The sequence below is a fragment of the Henckelia pumila genome, chromosome 4, assembly GCF_033568475.1.
Source record: "Henckelia pumila isolate YLH828 chromosome 4, ASM3356847v2, whole genome shotgun sequence".
In the NCBI taxonomy this organism is placed as follows: domain Eukaryota; kingdom Viridiplantae; phylum Streptophyta; class Magnoliopsida; order Lamiales; family Gesneriaceae; genus Henckelia; species Henckelia pumila.
The window spans coordinates 54,816,172-54,835,453 of record NC_133123.1 but is presented as its reverse complement, the minus strand read 5'-3'; the positions used below and the strand labels follow the sequence as shown (position 1 = coordinate 54,835,453).

At 42.4% G+C, this 19,282-nt stretch overlaps 13 non-coding genes across 13 annotated transcripts; all 13 read left to right on the top strand.

Annotated features, from left to right (window-relative positions):
- The first annotated feature begins 1,533 nt into the window (after positions 1–1,533).
- LOC140868196 (5S ribosomal RNA) lies at positions 1,534–1,652 on the top strand. Its single transcript, XR_012145622.1, has one exon. It is a non-coding gene; the product is annotated as a 5S ribosomal RNA (ribosomal RNA).
- An 11,398-nt stretch (positions 1,653–13,050) lies between these two features.
- Positions 13,051–13,170, top strand: LOC140868961 (5S ribosomal RNA). The gene has a single exon (XR_012146357.1). It is a non-coding gene; the product is annotated as a 5S ribosomal RNA (ribosomal RNA).
- Positions 13,171–13,569: 399 nt separating this feature from the next.
- LOC140868184 (5S ribosomal RNA) lies at positions 13,570–13,688 on the top strand. Its single transcript, XR_012145611.1, has one exon. It is a non-coding gene; the product is annotated as a 5S ribosomal RNA (ribosomal RNA).
- Positions 13,689–14,089: 401 nt separating this feature from the next.
- On the top strand, positions 14,090–14,209 carry LOC140868917 (5S ribosomal RNA). Its single transcript, XR_012146315.1, has one exon. It is a non-coding gene; the product is annotated as a 5S ribosomal RNA (ribosomal RNA).
- A 400-nt stretch (positions 14,210–14,609) lies between these two features.
- LOC140868359 (5S ribosomal RNA) lies at positions 14,610–14,728 on the top strand. The gene has a single exon (XR_012145780.1). It is a non-coding gene; the product is annotated as a 5S ribosomal RNA (ribosomal RNA).
- Positions 14,729–15,130: 402 nt separating this feature from the next.
- On the top strand, positions 15,131–15,249 carry LOC140868764 (5S ribosomal RNA). The gene has a single exon (XR_012146165.1). It is a non-coding gene; the product is annotated as a 5S ribosomal RNA (ribosomal RNA).
- A 400-nt stretch (positions 15,250–15,649) lies between these two features.
- LOC140868916 (5S ribosomal RNA) lies at positions 15,650–15,769 on the top strand. The gene has a single exon (XR_012146314.1). It is a non-coding gene; the product is annotated as a 5S ribosomal RNA (ribosomal RNA).
- A 399-nt stretch (positions 15,770–16,168) lies between these two features.
- LOC140868183 (5S ribosomal RNA) lies at positions 16,169–16,287 on the top strand. The gene has a single exon (XR_012145610.1). It is a non-coding gene; the product is annotated as a 5S ribosomal RNA (ribosomal RNA).
- A 400-nt stretch (positions 16,288–16,687) lies between these two features.
- Positions 16,688–16,807, top strand: LOC140868915 (5S ribosomal RNA). The gene has a single exon (XR_012146313.1). It is a non-coding gene; the product is annotated as a 5S ribosomal RNA (ribosomal RNA).
- Positions 16,808–17,207: 400 nt separating this feature from the next.
- Positions 17,208–17,326, top strand: LOC140870358 (5S ribosomal RNA). Its single transcript, XR_012147322.1, has one exon. It is a non-coding gene; the product is annotated as a 5S ribosomal RNA (ribosomal RNA).
- Positions 17,327–17,728: 402 nt separating this feature from the next.
- On the top strand, positions 17,729–17,847 carry LOC140868762 (5S ribosomal RNA). Its single transcript, XR_012146163.1, has one exon. It is a non-coding gene; the product is annotated as a 5S ribosomal RNA (ribosomal RNA).
- A 400-nt stretch (positions 17,848–18,247) lies between these two features.
- Positions 18,248–18,367, top strand: LOC140868914 (5S ribosomal RNA). Its single transcript, XR_012146312.1, has one exon. It is a non-coding gene; the product is annotated as a 5S ribosomal RNA (ribosomal RNA).
- Positions 18,368–18,767: 400 nt separating this feature from the next.
- On the top strand, positions 18,768–18,886 carry LOC140868832 (5S ribosomal RNA). Its single transcript, XR_012146233.1, has one exon. It is a non-coding gene; the product is annotated as a 5S ribosomal RNA (ribosomal RNA).
- Positions 18,887–19,282: the final 396 nt, after the last annotated feature.

The following is a 19,282-nucleotide window of genomic DNA, read 5'->3' as shown; positions in this document are numbered from 1 at the left end:
AGTATGATCCCTTCATCCGTATATCCCGATCGAATCAACAACCATTGGTGCATCGAGGGTCGTTCGAGATTCGATAACTATGCATTACATCTTGGAGATCAAATAGTGACATCGCATGTGTTACTAGGAAAACCGAGTAACCTAAAACACATCATGTACTCTGGCCAGAGATTCATCACAGTAATATCTCCTCAGATCGCATAGGATATCCACACTCGCAAGTATGTGGTGAATCCTTGACAACAAAGCATCGACTCCTATATGTGTCGTAATTTTACCCAATCCCGACACCTGATGACCCCAATAGAGTCGGTAAACGAGTCAAAGTACAGTACTAGCATATAGAGTCTCAATGATGTTTCAAGTAATAAGGACTAATGGTGTACAACGAAAACCGCGGACTTTATCCACTCGATAAGTGATAACCACTTGGAAAGTCCGAATAGGGTAGTTCGATCATTCATCATATGAATATCCATTTGCATGCTTTGAACTTCTCCATGTCCATTACCAATGAAACGTGGTACTTAGCATCACAAATGCTAGTCTCAATCTCGAGCGATCCTTATCCTTATTAGCGGACGGCTCAATTGACTAGGAACTGTTTAGAATATACAGTGACTATAAGATGTGTTTCATAATAGTGATCTCTCTTTATTCACTATCTCATCTTACTTACACTATAGTATATTCAAGGTCTTTATCAAAACATTAATAGTATATCACAATATAACAATGTGAACGTGTGAACGTGCGATCTAGGTGACGTGGGCCGCTTCGGTGTGTCCCAGCGCGACATACGGGAAAAATGCCTGAAAGACCATCTCCGTTTTGGAATTTGAGCGTCTTCGTCTCTTTAACTGAGATACGCTCTATAGATATCGAGTGGAGCTTCGCGTGAGCAGGCTGAAGCTCCAGTAACTCTCAGCCGATCGAAAGTTATGTTCATTTGAAACTGCAGCTCCTGTTCCTCCGATCCGCAATTCAAGAGACAAAAAAATAAAGAATTCATTCACTGTTGGGTGCGATCATACCAGCACTAATGCACTGGATCCCATCAAAATACATGCGTGCTTGGGCAAGAGCGGTACTAGGATGGGTGATCCCATGGGAAGTCCTCGTGTTGCACCCCTTTTTTTATTAGTTTCTTTTTTTCTTACTCGTACATCTTGTTCTTCCGATTCCTCTCCGTACAATTTCCGACTCTTTCAGTCCAATCCGCGGATAGAAAAGATGCAATAGACTGAATCACACGACGTGAACGTGCGATCTGGGTGACGTGGGCCACTTCGGTGGGTCCCAGCGCGCCCTACGGGAAAAATGCCCCCAAAGACCATCTCCGGGTTTGAATTTGAGCTTCTCCGTCTCTTAGACCGAGATACGCGCTGTAGGTATCGAGAAGAGATTCGCGTGCGTAGGCTGAAGCTCCCGTAACTATCAGCATATCGAAAGTTATGTCCGTTTGAAACTGCAGCTCCTGTTCCTCCGATCGGCAATTCGAGAGACAAAACAATAAAGAATTCATTCATTATTGGGTACGATCATACCAGCACTAATGCACCGGATCCCATCAGAACTCCGAAGTTAAGCGTGCTTGGGAGAGAGCAGTACTAGGATGGGTGATCCCCTGGGAAGTCCCCGTGTTGCACCCCTTTTTCATTAATTTCTTTTTTTCTTACTCGTACTTCTTTTTTTTCCGATTCCTCGCCGTCTTATTTTCGACTCTTTCAGTCCAATACGCTGATAGAAAAGATGCAATAGACTTAATCACACGACGTGAAAGTGCGATCTGGGTGACGCGGGCTGCTTCGGTGGGTCCCAGCGTGCCCTACGGGAAAAATGCCCCAAAATACCATGTCCAGGTTGTAATTTGAGCGTCTCCGTCTCTTAGACCGAGATACTTGATGTAGGTATCGAGACGAGCTTCGCGTGAGCAGACTGAAGCTCCCATAACTCTTAGCCGATCGAAAGTTATGTCTGTTTAAAACTGTAGCTCATGTTCCTCCGATCCGCAATTCGAGAGAAAAAAAAAGAATTCATTCACTGTTGGGTGCGATCATTCCAGCACTAATGCACCGGATCCCATAAGAACTCCGAAGTTATGCGTACTTGGGCAAGAGCTGAAAGAGTGGGAGCCCGGTGAGCCAACTTGTGGCTAAGGGCTTTTATGACTCTATGTATAAACAATCTTTTGTTTAATATAATTTACACTTTTATAATGGCATTTACTTTATCTTTTATCATATTATTATGTTGTGACATACTATAAGATGTTTAGATGAAGACCTTGAATATACTATAGTGTATGTAAGATGTGGTGGCACATGGGGATGGCTATCATGAAACACATCTTATAGTCACTGTATGTTCTAAACAGTTTCTAGTCGATTGAGCCGTCCGTTAAAAAGGATAAGGATCGCTCGAGATTGAGACTAGCATTTGCGATGCCGAGTACCACGTTTCATTCGTATGGAACATAGAGATGTTCAAAGCATGCAAATGGATATTCATACGATGAATGATCGAACTACCCTATCCAGACTTTCCAAGTGGTTATCACTTATCGAGTGGATAAAGTCCGCGGTTTTGGTTGTACACCATTAGTCCTTACTACTTGAAACATCATTGAGACTCTATATGCTAGTACTGTACTTTGACTCGTTTACCGACTCTATTGGGGTCATCAGGTGTCGGGATTGGGTACAGTTACGACATATATAGGAGTCGATGCTTTTTTGTCAAGGATTCACCACATACTTTCTAGTGTGGATATCCTATGCAATCTGAGGAGATACTAGTGTGACGAATCTCTGGCAAGAGTACATGATGTGTTTTAAGAAATGGTTTCTTAGTAGCACATGCGATGTCACTATTTGATCTTCAAGATGCATTGCATAGTTATCGAATCTCGAACGACTCTTGATTTACCAATAGTTGTTGATTCGATCGGGATATATGGATGAAGGGACCGTACTGTACGCTAACCAAAATCTATTGGTTCTTGAAGCACTATCAGCGATACCTAGGGAATCATGGGGCGATGTTGCTAGGCGCTCTTACCATGATTCGATGGGCAAGTCGGAAATTGTTATTCCGAGTCGCAAGGAGTTGTGAGCCCACGGCTAGCTGTATCCCTGAACCATTGGGGGTCACACAAGTAATGGATTTCTAATTCCCGTTGAGATAGTTAAATTTAAAGAGTTATATTTAATGAACAAAGAAGTAGGACTTCTTATATCAGAGTAGAAGAGTAAGATTTCCTAAAATGACATAGGGATGGGCATTTTTGGAAATCACTGAATTCGGATTCAGAAAATTTATCTTGACTTTAAAAGATGCAGAAATGGTTTCTGTGCACATTGGTGAAATTGGTTTATCAATCCGAGTCACGATGAATTTTATATTAATTTCTGAATATGCAGGCTTTTCTTGTCAGGCTTTAACTTATGACTAATTGGCCCTAAGCTGTTAGCAGCCCACATTATAAATAAGTTATTGCAGTGCAGAAATTAGACACAAGTCTCGTAATTTTTGAACACTAGGGTTTTGAGACCTAGAGTGGCTGCCCCCTCTCTGTGTTTTTCTCTCTGAAATCCAGTCTGTGAATTTCGAATTTGCAGTCTGGTTTAACGGATCAAATTCGTTAATTCTATTCGTAGAAACTTCTGATAGATTTTCTAGTGCAATCTATCAGAGGGATTCGAATTCTGTTCGTGGACCTGATTGAAGAATTGTTCGTCCATCAGTTCCTGGGATATACAACAAGAGCAGAGTTATCTGTTGGTGTCCATAATCTCGTTTCGAGATTCAAGGTAAAAATTTAATTGTTATTTAATTTTTACACGCACAATTTAATCGTAAAGTTTTGATACCCATGATATGGAATCGTTCCATATAAAATTTTAAAACTTCCGCTGCACAGGGTATCAATTCTGATTGATCTGAACACCGTTTTCCAACAGTGGTATCAGAGCCAGGTTGCTCAGATCAAGCGATTAAATTAATCGATTGTACAAAATTTTTAAGCCTTGGTTTTTTGAAACAAAAGGATTTTAAAAATTTAAAATTAATGGGCAAACCCGGGGCAGCGAACGTCGCTGCCCAGGGCAGCGCACGGCGCTGCCCGACCCGAGCCCCTTTTGGGGCGCGGGCTGCCCGGGATCGTCCCGGGCGGCCCGGGAAAATTAATTTTTATTTTTAATTAAAATTTTAATATGTTAAAATTCTATTTTTGGTCCGATCGAAAATTGTTTTTGATTGGTCCACGAGGCGTCGGATCGAATTGTTCGAGTCCGAAAATTTTTAAATTGATTTGTGGATAAATTTGAATTTTTTGAAAATTTATAGATTTTATCCGTTAAATCAGATTTTATGAAATTAATTATTTTTGGTACAATTGATGATAAGATATGATCTTATGGAAATATTGAGTAAAATATGATTTTATGTATAAAATTGGATTTTATATGTAAAATATGATTTTATTTGATAAAAATGTAAAATATGATTTTGTATGTAAAATAAGATTTTATATATGGAATATTATTTTATCCTTTTTAATTTAATTGCCATTGCATGTTATCCAATAAATTAATTTTGAATTAAATATTATTGGATAAGGATGATCGATTGCCATGACCAATATTATAGGTGTATGTTAGGTTGTTTACATTTGACTTTATTATTGATTGTTGGGTTTTATTAATGGGCCTGGTTTATGACCCAAATTTGATTTTATCATTTGTAATAAAAGTGGGCCTGGTTTATGGCCCGTTCCCACCCCTACAATGTATCCCTTTATTTGTCATAGTAATTTATTGTAAATTCACTAGAAATAGTGGGAGTTTTTGAAGATGGAGGTGGGACCAGCAAGCAATGATAAAGACTGAAGAAATGTAAATTGGAAGCACAATGTAATAGGATTGCATTGCATACTTGCATATCACCTAGGATTGGACTTAGACTCGTGATTGGCAACCACGGGTCGATTAGTAATGGAATCGATCATCCTAAAATATAATATATGATATTATCATTGTATGCATGTTTAGACTAAATTGTATGAATCCCGCAAGCATACAAATTTTAAATGATGAGACAAATTTTCAAAATTAAAATCCCTCATTTTAAATATGATTTAAAATTGATATCAAGATAAATAAAGGAAATTTAAATAATTTTTAAATGTTCATACCTTCCATCAACGATTAATGTATGAGATGCTACCCGCGGATACGGTCCGGCTCATATTATTGGAGGGGCCCGTTTGTCGGAAAGTTGTACATTGGATCGACACATGTTGTAAGTTGGATGGAACTCCCATGGGATTGGCTCATATTATTGGGGATCCACATGGCGACCGTCCATCACAACTTGATATTGATGGGTCATCTTGACATGTCACAATAAACGGCGTCATATTATTGGGCCCTTATTGGACATGAGGTAAAAAACGTGGAGGTTGCTTTGAAAGCAATTGGGCTCTACCTTTTGAAAATTATGGTTGGCTGATATTATTCGGGACTATAGTTTGTCAATTGGACTCCATGTTCCCACTAAAGAAAATGTTTCTCGTTTTTCACTAGAGGGTAGTGAAATCGTTAAAATAGTGGGAGTGAGATTCATAAAATAAATTTCGCCTATTTTATGTCTTAGTAAATTAATTAAACAATCACTGATTATTGTCTGTTTCTTTTCAGTATTTCATTAAAATGAATTCGCGCAATCCACTATTCTCTATTCTCGAACAAAACAAACTGATTGGCGCAAACTATACGGAATGGTTCCGTAAGTTGAAGATTGTCTTGGCCTCGGAGAAGATGTTCTACGTGTTAGAAAAATCTCCTCCGAAGGAAGCACTAGCTGATATAAGTCTGGAAGAGTTGGCCAAACTTGATAAATGGTGGGACCATGATATCAAGGCCAAATGCTATATGCAAGCTTCGATGTCTGATGAACTCCAGAGGCGATTTGAGGATACCGTGAATGCTGCTGACATTCACGTACAACTCAAAGAACTTTTTGGGGCTCAATCGAGAGCTGAAAGGTTCGCTACTGTAAAAGAGTTAATGACGTGTCGCATGCGTGAAGGGACTTCGGTCCGTGATCATGGGGTACGCGTGATTTGGCTCATTCAGAAGTTGGTAACGCTTGATTTGGTATTGGAGCATGAACTCAATGTGGACTTATTACTTCTCTCTCTTCCTTCATCGTTTGACGGTTTTGTGGTGAATTTCAATATGAACAAGACAAAGGCTTCAAACATGGAAAAGTCCAAGGATGTTTGCCATCACTGCAAGAAACCCGGTCATTGGAAACGTAACTGCGAAGGGTATGTTTTATATTGAAATAAATGTTTCACTTAATACTACTTCTTGGGTTTTGGATACCGGATGTGGATCTCACATTTGCAATGATTTGCAGGTGATGACAAGAAGTCGCAAGCTTAGAATGGGTGAGACCCAGCTGAGGCTCGGAAATGGTTCTAGAGTTGAAGCCAAAGCTGTGGGAGACGTTTATTTAATTTTGCAGAATGATTTTAAGTTACTTTTGAGAGATGTTTTATTTGTTCCAGACTTGATTAAAAACATTATTTCTGTTTCTATGCTTGATAGAGATGGTTTTTCTTGCAATTTTGTGAATGAGATTTGCAATATTTACAAGAATGAATGTTTGATTGGAAATGGACAACTTGAAAACGATCTATATAACTTAAAATTAAAAGACGTTCCAATAAATTATGTTGATAAACCGGTAACAACGAACAAAAGGAAAATCGATAGTCAAAACCCGGCAAACCTTTGGCATGCTAGGCTAGGTCATATTTCATCAAGGAGGATGAACAAGCTAGTGGGAGAGGGCATGTTTGATATGTCTGATATTAACTCTCTACCTACTTGTGAGTCCTGCTTGAAAGGAAAAATGACTAAATCTCCTTTCAAAGGAAAACCTGAGCGTAGTCAAAATCTATTGGATTTGATCCGTACGGATGTTTGCGGACCATTTAGTATTGGTACAAAATTTGGTCACACCTAATTCATTACCTTTACTGATGATTATTCTAGGTATGGGTACTTATATTTGATGAAATATAAGTCTGAATCATTTGAAAAGTTCAAAGAATTCAAGGCTGAAGTAGAAAACAAACTAGGTAAGAGGATTAAAGCACTTCGATCTGATCGAGGTGGAGAATACTTGAGTACCGAGTTTTGAGCTATCTAAAAGAGAATGGGATTCTCTCTCAGTGGACTCCTCCTATGACACCTCAGCTTAATGGTGTTTCGAAGCATCGCAATCGAACTTTGTTGGACATGGTTCGATCCATGATGAGCTTTACTGAGCTTCCACCTTCGTTTTGGGGCTACGCGCTTGAAACGGCGGTGTTGTTGTTGAACAACGTCCACACCAAAGCAGTGGATTAAACACCATACGAGTTATGGAATGGCAAAACTCCTAAGTATTCGTACTTGAGGATTTGGGGATGTCCAGCTTACGTGAAGCAGACAGTGAGAGATAAGTTGGATAGTCGATCCACCTTATGTTATTTTGTAGGGTATCCGAAGAATTCAATCGGATATTATTTCTATCATCCTACTGAAACAAAAATGTTTGTTTCAAGGAATGCCACCTTCTTGGAGAAGGAGTTCTTATTGGATAAGAAAGGCGAGATGATGGAACTCGAAGAAATTCGAGAAGAACCCGAAATACAAAATAATGATCCCATACCTCAAGAATCTTCAGAGGACACGCCTATACCTAGAAGATCCGAGAGGACTTCTAGACCTCCTATTCGATATGGTCTTCTTCTTGAAGGGGATCAAGATGAACCCGACGTTGGATGTGATCCAAGAAACTTCAAGGAAGCAATTTCTGATGCGGATTCAAATTTATGGCTTGAAGCTATGCAGTCGGAAATAGATTCGATGCATACAAACCAAGTTTGGTCTTTAGTAGATCCTCTTGATGGAATTGTTCCAATAGGATGTAAATGGATTTACAAAAGAAAACTTGGGCCTGATGGCAAGGTGTTGACCTATAAGGCATGATTGGTTGCAAAAGGTTATACTCAAAGACAAGGAGTTGACTATGATGAAACCTTTTCACCAGTCGCAATGTTCAAGTCCATAAGAATCCTAATTGCCATAGCAGCATGGTATGACTATGAGATATGGCAAATGGATGTGAAGACTGCATTTCTTAATGGAAACATTAAGGAAGAAATCTATATGATGCAGCCTGAAGGATTCACCTCCATCGGAAGCGAGCATAAGGTATGCAAGCTTCAGAGATCAATTTATGGTCTAAAACAAGTATCAAGAAGTTGGAACCAGAAATTTGATGAAACAATAAAGGATTTTGGTTTCATCAAGAACCCGGAGGAACCATGCGTGTACAAGAAATTAGTTAAGGATGCGGTAACATTCTTAGTACTTTATGTTGATGACATCCTACTCATTGGGAATGACGTAGGGATGTTGCAGTCAACAAAGATATGGTTTTCAGGTAGATTCTCGATGAAGGATTTGGGTGAGGCGTCCTATATTCTAGGGATACAGATCTATAGAGATAGATCTAAGAGAATGATAGGACTTACTCAAGCTACCTACATCGACACTATATTGAAAAGGTTTTCAATGGATGAGTCCAAGAGAGGACATCTACCTATGTGTCATGGAGTCTCTCTATCCAAGTCTATGTGTCCCAAGGCTGACGAAGAGATAGAGAAAATGACACACATACCATATGCATCAGCCATAGGGAGTATCATGTATGGGATGATATCCACCAGACCGGATGTGGCATTTGCTCTGAGTGTCACGAGCTGTAGTAGCCCGTACCCTAATTGAGTAATTAAAGGATTAATGCTAATTAATTGAATTGGGTATCGGACGGATCGGAAGCTCCAAAGGCACGTTCGGAAGCTCCGATGAGCGATCGGAGGCACCGATGTTATTACGTCAGGCATGACGTGTGGTTTGATCGGAAGCTCCGATCAGGACCGGAAGCTCCGATCACCCCTATCCGGAGTCAACAAGTGATATTTTGACACGTGGCAGATCAGGATCTTCGGAAGCTCCGATGGCAGGATTGGACGTTCCGATCGAGGTTCGGACGTTCCGATCAAGGATCGGAAGTTCCGATCGTTGCCTATAAATAGAAGGCCGAGGCTTCACTTTCAATTGCCAATTCCGAGTTCTCCTTTCCATTCTAGTCCTTTTGGAGCTGTTCTAGTCTTCTTAGGCTTGGTCCGGAGGTCGGCGAGGCGTTCATTAGTCGTAGCGGAGTTGTGCCCAATTTCTGGAGGTATCGACATCAAAGGGCTAACGACGGACGAAGGTATAGCTTTTGCTTCCTATAAATATTTAGGAGTATGCAATAGCTTAGTTAAGGCTTTTAGAGCACTTTAATGATAGTAGTATCATTTGGCAGTGTAGAACAGACTATAGGCGTGGACCTAGAGTTGGTAGAGCTTGCACTGTATTGAGGTACGAAAGTACTGTTCGAGATATCCTGACTGAGTATGCATGTATTATGTGACTGCATGATTTATATGCCATGATATTATGCTGCATTCATTTTCATCTTGTTGTATCTCCTTCGAGATGTCTGTTAGTAGGGTTGTACCCTATCCTGTTAGTGGATGTACTTCCATCGATTTGGGTCCGGCGTATCCACGGTTATCTCGGTATGGGAGCCACCTCCTGAAGCGACGGCACAACGTGCTACATACCAGGGCCCGGTCTGTCTCTGTTATCTGATCCTTGACCTCGAGTCTATAGGGAGTTCACTTTGCATGCATGTATACTCATACTCTCGCACTGAGCGTTTTATGCTCACGTCTCGTACTCTGTATTTTCTGGACACCCTATTCCATGGGGCAGGTTTGTGATTGGACGAGGAGGGTGGATCCAGGAGGGGCTAGTCAGTGGTTGGCCAACTGGAGCTTCGCTTAGGTTTTACTACAGTAGTTTGGGTTTATACAGCTATTCGATTTGGTTGTATATTATTGGATAAATTACAGATTCCTTTACTTGGGGTTGTAAACTATTTATGGTTTCCGCAGTTTTATTCTGATATCTATTTAATTAAGTTAATTGCATGCCTAAGTTCTGTTTAGTAGGTGATCCGGGTAAGGGTCACTACACGAGCAGATATCAAGCCAATCCCGGTCAAATGCATTGGAAAGCCGTGAAGGATATTCTTAAGTACTTGAGAAGAACTAAGAATGTATTCATGGTTTATGGAGGAAGAGAACTGAAATTGGAAGGCTATACTGACTCTAGCTTCCAAAGTGACGTGGATGACTCGAAGTCAACCTCTGGATTTGTGTTCATGCTCAATGGCGGTGCTGTCTCTTGGAAGAGTTCCAAGAAGGACACCACAGTGGATTCCACCACTGAGGCAGAATACATTGCGGCATCAGCTGCTGCTAAAGAGGCCGTTTGGATGAGGAATTTCGTCCAAGAGTTGGGCATCATTCCTGAAGCTGTTGGTCCAGTCCCGGTGTACTGTGACAACACGGGTGCCGTTGCTCAGGCAAAGGAACCAAGGTCTCATCAAAGATCCAAACACGTACTGAGGAAATACCACATCATCCGGGAGATCGTGGAAAGAGGAGACATCACTGTCGAGAGAGTGGCCTCTGCAGACAATATCGCTGATCCACTTACTAAGCCCTTGCCAGGACCATTATTTGACAAACATCGCGAAGCAATGGGACTACGTAATATGACTAGTTGGCTTTAGGGCAAGTGGGAGATTGAAAGAGTGGGTGTCCGGTGAGCCAACTTGTGGCTAAGGACTTTTATGACTCTATGTATAAACAATCTTTTGTTTAATATAATTTACACTTTTATAATGGAATTTACTTTATATTTTATCATATTATTATGTTGTGACATACTATAAGATGTTTAGATGAAGACCTTGAATATACTATAGTGTATGTAAGATGTGGTGGCACATGGGGATGACTATCATGAAACACATCTTATAGTCACTGTATATTCAAAACAGTTCCTAGTCGATTGATCTGTCCGTTAAAAAGGATAAGGATCGCTCGAGATTGAGACTAGCATTTGTGATGCCGAGTACCACGTTTCATTCGTATGGAACATAGAGATGTTCAAAGCATGCAAATGGATATTCATACGATGAATGATCGAACTACCCTATCCGGACTTTCCAAGTGGTTATCACTTATCGAGTGGATAAAGTCCGCGATTTTGGTTGTACACCATTAGTCCTTACTACTTGAAACATCATTGAGACTCTATATGCTAGTACTGTACTTTGACTCGTTTACCGACTCTATTGGGGTCATCAGGTGTCGGGATTGGGTACAGTTACGACACATATAGGAGTCGATGCTTTGTTGTCAAGGATTCACCACATACTTGCTAGTGTGGATATCCTATGAAATCTGAGGAGATATTAGTGTGACGAATCTCTGGCCAGAGTACATGATGTGTTTTAAGAAATGGTTTCTTAGTAGCACATGCGATGTCACTATTTGATCTTCAAGATGCATTACATAGTTATCGAATCTCGAACGACTCTCGATTTACCAATAGTTGTTGATTCGATCGGGATATATGGATGAAGGGACCGTACTGTATGCTAACCAAAATCTATTGGTTCTTGCAGGCACTATCAGTGATACCTAGGGAATCATGGGGCGATGTTGCTAGGTGCTCTTACCATGATTCGATGGGCAAGTCGGAAATTGTTGTTCCGAGTCGCAAGGAGTTGTGAGCCCACGGCTAGCTGTATCCCTGAACCATTGAGGGTCACACAAGTAATGGATTTCTAATTCCCGTTGAGATAGTTAAATTTAAAGAGTTAAATTTAATGAACAAAGAAGTAGGACTTCTTATATCAGAGTAGAAGAGTAAGATTTCCTAAAATGACATAGGGATTGACATTTTTGGAAATCACTGAATTCGGATTTAGAAAATTTATCTTGACTTTAAAAGATGCAGAAATGGTTCTGTGCACATTGGTGAAATTGGTTTATCAATCTGAGTCACGATGAATTTTATATTAATTTCTGAATATGTAGGCTTTGCTTGTCAGGCTTTAACTTATGACTAATGGGCCCTAAGCTGTTAGCAGCCCACATTATAAATAAGTTATTGCAGTGCAGAAATTAGACAAAAGTCTCATAATTTTTGAACACTAGGGTTTTGAGACCTAGAGTGGCCGCCCCCTCTCTGTGTTTTTCTCTCTGAAATCCAGTCTGTGAATTTCGAATTTGTAGTCTGGTTTAACGGATCAAATTCGTTAATTCTCTTCGTAGAAACTTCTGATAGATTTTCTAGTGCAATCTATCAGAGGGATTCGAATTCTGTTCGTGGACCTGATTGAAGAATTGTTCGTCCATCAGTTTCTGGGATATACAACAAGAGCAGAGTTATATGTTGGTGTCCATAATCTTGTTTCGAGATTCAAGGTAAAAATTTAATTGTTATTTAATTTTTACACGCACAATTTAATCGTAATGTTTTGATACCCATGATATGGAATCGTTCCATATAAAATTTTAAAACTTCCGCTGCACCGGGTATCAATTCTGATTGATCTGAACACCGTTTTCCAACAAGAGCAGTACTAGGATGGGTGATCCCATGGGAAGTCCTCGTGTTGCACCCCTTTTTCATTAATTTCTTTTTTTCTTACTCGTATATCTTGTTCTTCCGATTCCTCTCTGTCCTATTTCCAATTCTTTCACTCAATACGTGGATAGAAAAAATGCAATAGACTGAATCACAGGACGTGAACGTGCGATCTGGGTGACGCGGTCCACTTTGGTGGGCCACAGCGCGCACTACGGGAAAAAGGCCCCCAAAGACAATCTCCGGGTTTGAATTTGAGATTCTCCGTCTCTTAGACCGAGATATGCGCTGTAGGAATGGATAAGAGCTTCGCGTGAGCAAGCTGAAGCTCCCGTAACTCTCAGCAGATCGAAAGTTATGTCCGTTTGAAACTGCAACTCCTGTTCCTCCGATCCGCAATTCGAGAGACAAAACAATAAAGAATTCATTCACTGTTGGGTGCGATCATACAAAGCAATAATGCACCGGATCCCATCAGAACTCCGAAGTTAAGCGTGCTTGGGCGAGAGCAATACTAGGATGGTTGACCACCTGGGAAGTCCTCGTGTTGCACCCCTTTTTCATTAATTTCTTTTTTTCTTACTCGTACTTCTTGTTTTTCCGATTCCTCGCCGTCCTATTTCCGACTCTTTCAGTCCAATCCGCGGATAGAAAAGATGCAATAGACTGAATCATACGATGTGAACGTGCGATCTGGGTGACGCGGGCTGCTTCGGTGGGTCCCAACGCGCCCTACGGGAATAACGCCCCAAAAGACCATCTCCGGGTTGTAATTTGAGCGTCTCCGTCTCTTAGACCGAGATACTTGATGGAGGTATCGAGACGAGCTTCGCGTGAGCAGGCTGAAGCTCCCGTAACTTTTAGCCGATCGAAAGTTATGTCCGTTTGAAACTGTAGCTCATGTTCCTCCGATCCGCAATTCGAGAGAAAAAAAATAAAGAATTCATTCACTGTTGGGTGCGATCATTCCAGCACTAATGCACCGGATCCCATCAGAACTCCGAAGTTATGCGTTCTTGGGCAAGAGCAGTACTAGGATGGGTGACCACCTGGGAAGTCCTCGTGTTGCACCCCTTATTTTATTAGTTTTTTTTTTTCTTACTCGTACATCTTGTTCTTCCGATTCCTCTCCGTCCTATTTCCAACTCTTTCAGTCTAATCCGCGGATAGAAAAGATGCAATAGACTGAATCACAGGACGTGAAAGTGCGATCTGGGTGACGCGGGCCACTTCGGTGGGTCCCAGCGCGCCCTACGAGAAAAATTCCCCCAAAGACAATCTTTGGGTTTGAATTTGAGCTTCTCCGTCTCTTAGAACGAGATACGCACTGTAGGTATCGAGAAGAGCTTCGCGTGAGCAAGCTGAAGCTCCCGTAACTCTCAGCAGATCGAAAGTTATGTTCGTTTGAAACTGCAGCTCCTGTTCCTCCGATCCGCAATTCGAGAGACAAAACAATAAAGAATTCATTCACTGTTGGGTGCGATCATACAAAGCACTAATGCACCGGATCCCATCAGAACTCAAAAGTTAAGCGTGCTTGGGCGAGAGCAGTACTAGGATGGTTGACCTCCTGGGAAGTCCTCGTGTTGCACCCCTTTTTCATTAATTTATTTTTTTCTTACTCGTACTTCTTCTTTTTCCGATTCCTCGCCGTCCTATTTCCGACTCTTTCAGTCCAATCCACGGATAGAAAAGATGCAATAGACTTAATCACACGACATGAACGTGCGATCTAGGTGACACAGGCCGCTTCGGTGGGTCCTAGCATGCCTTACGGGAAAAACGCCACGAAAGACCATCTCCGGGTTGTAATTTGAGCGTCTGTGTCTCTAAGACCGAGATAATTGCTGCAGGTATCGAGAGGAGCTTTGCGTGAGCAGGCTGAAGCTCCCGTAACTCTTAGCCGATCAAAAGTTATGTCCGTTTGAAACAGCAGCACCTCTTCCTCCGATCCGCAATTCGAGAGATAAAACAATAAAGAATTCATTCACTGTTGGGTGCGATCATACCAGCACTAATGCACCGCATCTCATCAGAACTTCGAAGTTAAGCGTGCTTGGGAGAGAGCAGTACTGGGATGGGTGACCCCTTGGGAAGTCCTCGTGTTGCACCCCTTTTTTCATTAATTTCTTTTTTTTTTTACTCGTACTTCTTGTTCTTTCGATTCCACGCCGTCCTATTTCCGACTCTTTCACTCCAATCCGCGGATAGAAAATATGCAATAGGCTGAATCATACGATGTGAACGTGCGATCTGGGTGACGCGGGCTGCTTTGGTGGGTCCCAGCGCAACATACGGGAAAAATTCCCTTAAATACCATCTCAGTTTTGGAATTTGAGCGTCTCCATCTCTTTAACCGATAAACGCACTATAGGTATCGAGTGGATCTTCGCGTGAGCAGGCTGAAGCTCCAGAAACTCTCAGCCGATCGAAAGTTATGTCCGTTTGAAACTGCAGCTCTTGTTCCTCTGATTCGCAATTCGAGAGACAAAAAAATAAAGAATTCATTCATTGTTGGATGCAATCATACCAGCACTAATGCACCGGATCCCATCAGAACTCCGAAGTTATGCGTGCTTGGACAAGAGCCGTACTAGGATGGGTGACCCCCTAGGAAGTCCTCGTGTTGCACCCCTTATTTTATTAGTTTTTTTTTTCTTACTCGTACATCTTGTTCTTCCGATTCCTCTCCGTCCTATTTCCAACTCTTTCAGTCTAATCCGTGGATAGAAAAGATGCAATAGACTGAATCACAGGACGTGAAAGTGCGATCTGGGTGACGCGGGCCACTTCGGTGGGTCCCAGCGCGCCCTACGAGAAAAATTCCCCCAAAGACAATCTCTGGGTTTGAATTTGAGCTTCTCCGTCTCTTAGAACGAGATACGCGCTGTAGGTATCGAGAAGAGCTTCACGTGAGCAAGCTGAAGCTCCCGTAACTCTCAGCAGATAGAAAGTTATGTTTGTTTGAAACTGCAGCTCCTGTTCCTCCGATCCGCAATTCGAGAGACAAAACAATAAAGAATTCATTCACTGTTGGGTGCGATCATACAAAGCACTAATGCACCGGATCCCATCAGAACTCAAAAGTTAAGCGTGCTTGGGCGAGAGCAGTACTAGGATGGTTGACCTCCTGGGAAGTCCTCGTGTTGCACCCCTTTTTCATTAATTTCTTTTTTTCTTACTCGTACTTCTTGTTTTTCCGATTCCTCGCCGTCCTATTTCCGACTCTTTCAGTCCAATCCGCGGATAGAAAAGATGCAATAGACTGAATCATACGATGTGAACGTGCGATCTGGGTGACGCGGGCTGCTTCGGTGGGTCCCAGCGCGCCCTACGGGAATAACGCCCCAAAAGACCATCTCCGGGTTGTAATTTGAGCGTCTCCGTCTCTTAGACCGAGATACTTGATGGAGGTATCGAGACGAGCTTCGCGTGAGCAGGCTAAAGCTCCCGTAACTTTTAGCCGATCGAAAGTTATGTCCGTTTGAAACTGTAGCTCATGTTCCTCCGATCCGCAATTCGAGAGAAAAAAAATAAAGAATTCATTCACTGTTGGGTGCGATCATTCCAGCACTAATGCACCGGATCCCATCAGAACTCCGAAGTTATGCGTTCTTGGGCAAGAGCAGTACTAGGATGGGTGACCACCTGGGAAGTCCTCGTGTTGCACCCCTTATTTTATTAGTTTTTTTTTTCTTACTCGTACATCTTGTTCTTCCGATTCCTCTCCGTCCTATTTCCAACTCTTTCAGTCTAATCCGCGGATAGAAAAGATGCAATAGACTGAATCACAGGACGTGAAAGTGCGATCTGGGTGACGCGGGCCACTTCGGTGGGTCCCAGCGCGCCCTACGAGAAAAATTCCCCCAAAAACAATCTTTGGGTTTGAATTTGAGCTTCTCCGTCTCTTAGAACGAGATACGCACTGTAGGTATCGAGAAGAGCTTCGCGTGAGCAAGCTGAAGCTCCCGTAACTCTCAGCAGATCGAAAGTTATGTTCGTTTGAAACTGCAGCTCCTGTTCCTCCGATCCGCAATTCGAGAGACAAAACAATAAAGAATTCATTCATTGTTGGGTGCGATCATACAAAGCACTAATGCACCGGATCCCATCAGAACTCAAAAGTTAAGCGTGCTTGGGCGAGAGCAGTACTAGGATGGTTGACCTCCTGGGAAGTCCTCGTGTTGCACCCCTTTTTCATTAATTTATTTTTTTCTTACTCGTACTTCTTCTTTTTCCGATTCCTCGCCGTCCTATTTCCGACTCTTTCAGTCCAATCCACGGATAGAAAAGATGCAATAGACTTAATCACACGACATGAACGTGCGATCTAGGTGACACAGGCCGCTTCGGTGGGTCCTAGCATGCCTTACGGGAAAAACGCCACGAAAGACCATCTCCGGGTTGTAATTTGAGCGTCTGTGTCTCTAAGACCGAGATAATTGCTGCAGGTATCGAGAGGAGCTTTGCGTGAGCAGGCTGAAGCTCCCGTAACTCTTAGCCGATCAAAAGTTATGTCCGTTTGAAACAGCAGCACCTCTTCCTCCGATCCGCAATTCGAGAGATAAAACAATAAAGAATTCATTCACTGTTGGGTGCGATCATACCAGCACTAATGCACCGCATCTCATCAGAACTTCGAAGTTAAGCGTGCTTGGGCGAGAGCAGTACTGGGATGGGTGACCCCTTGGGAAGTCCTCGTGTTGCACCCCTTTTTTCATTAATTTCTTTTTTTTTTTACTCGTACTTCTTGTTCTTTCGATTCCACGCCGTCCTATTTCCGACTCTTTCACTCCAATCCGCGGATAGAAAATATGCAATAGGCTGAATCATACGATGTGAACGTGCGATCTGGGTGACGCGGGCTGCTTTGGTGGGTCCCAGCGCAACATACGGGAAAAATTCCCTTAAATACCATCTCAGTTTTGGAATTTGAGCGTCTCCATCTCTTTAACCGATAAACGCACTATAGGTATCGAGTGGATCTTCGCGTGAGCAGGCTGAAGCTCCAGAAACTCTCAGCCGATCGAAAGTTATGTCCGTTTGAAACTGCAGCTCTTGTTCCTCTGATTCGCAATTCGAGAGACAAAAAAATAAAGAATTCATTCATTGTTGGATGCAATCATACCAGCACTAATGCACCGGATCCCATCAGAACTCCGAAGTTATGCGTGCTTGGACAAGAGCCGTACTAGGATGGGTGACCCCCTAGGAAGTCCTCGTGTTGCACCCCTTATTTTATTAGTTTTTTTTTTCTTACTCGTACATCTTGTTCTTCCGATTCCTCTCCGTCCTATTTCCAACTCTTTCAGTCTAATCCGTGGATAGAAAAGATGCAATAGACTGAATCACAGGACGTGAAAGTGCGATCTGGGTGACGCGGGCCACTTCGGTGGGTCCCAGCGCGCCCTACGAGAAAAATTCCCCCAAAGACAATCTCTGGGTTTGAATTTGAGCTTCTCCGTCTCTTAGAACGAGATACGCGTTGTAGGTATCGAGAAGAGCTTCACGTGAGCAAGCTGAAGCTCCCGTAACTCTCAGCAGATAGAAAGTTATGTTTGTTTGAAACTGCAGCTCCTGTTCCTCCGATCCGCAATTCGAGAGACAAAACAATAAAGAATTCATTCACTGTTGGGTGCGATCATACAAAGCACTAATGCACCGGATCCCATCAGAACTCAAAAGTTAAGCGTGCTTGGGCGAGAGCAGTACTAGGATGGTTGACCTCCTGGGAAGTCCTCGTGTTGCACCCCTTTTTCATTAATTTATTTTTTTCTTACTCGTACTTCTTCTTTTTCCGATTCCTCGCCGTCCTATTTCCGACTCTTTCAGTCCAATCCACGGATAGAAAAGATGCAATAGACTGAATCATACGATGTGAACGTGCGATCTAGGTGACGCGGGCCGCTTCGGTGGGTCCTAGCATGCCCTACGGGAAAAACGCCACATAAGACCATCTCCGGGTTGTAATTTGAGTGTCTCTGTCTCTAAGACCGAGATAATTGCTGCAGGTATCGAGAGGAGCTTTGCGTGAGCAGGCTGAAGCTCCCGTAACTCTTAGCCGATCAAAAGTTATGTCCGTTTGAAACAGCATCACCTGTTCCTCCGATCCGCAATTCGAGAGATAAAACAATAAAGAATTCATTCACTGTTGGGTGCGATCATACCAGCAATAATGCACCGCATCTCATCAGAACTTTGAAGTTAAGCGTGCTTGGGCGAGAGCAGTATTGGGATGGGTGACCCCTTGGGAAGTCCTCGTGTTGCACCCCTTTTTTCATTAATTTCTTTTTTTTTTACTCGTACTTCTTGTTCTTTCGATTCCACGTCGTCCTATTTCCGACTCTTTCACTCCAATCCGCGGATAGAAAATATGCAATAGACTGAATCATACGATGTGAACGTGCGATCTGGGTGACGCGGGCCGCTTTGGTGGGTCCCAGCGCAACATACGGAAAAAATTCCCTTAAATACCATCTGAGTTTTGGAATTTGAGCGTCTCCATCTCTTTAACCGATAAACGCACTATAGGTATCGAGTGGATCTTCGCGTGAGCAGGATGAAGCTCCAGAAACTCTCAGCCGATCGAAAGTTATGTCCGTTTGAAACTGCAGCTCCTGTTCCTCTGATTCGCAATTCGAGAGACAAAAAAATAAAGAATTCATTCA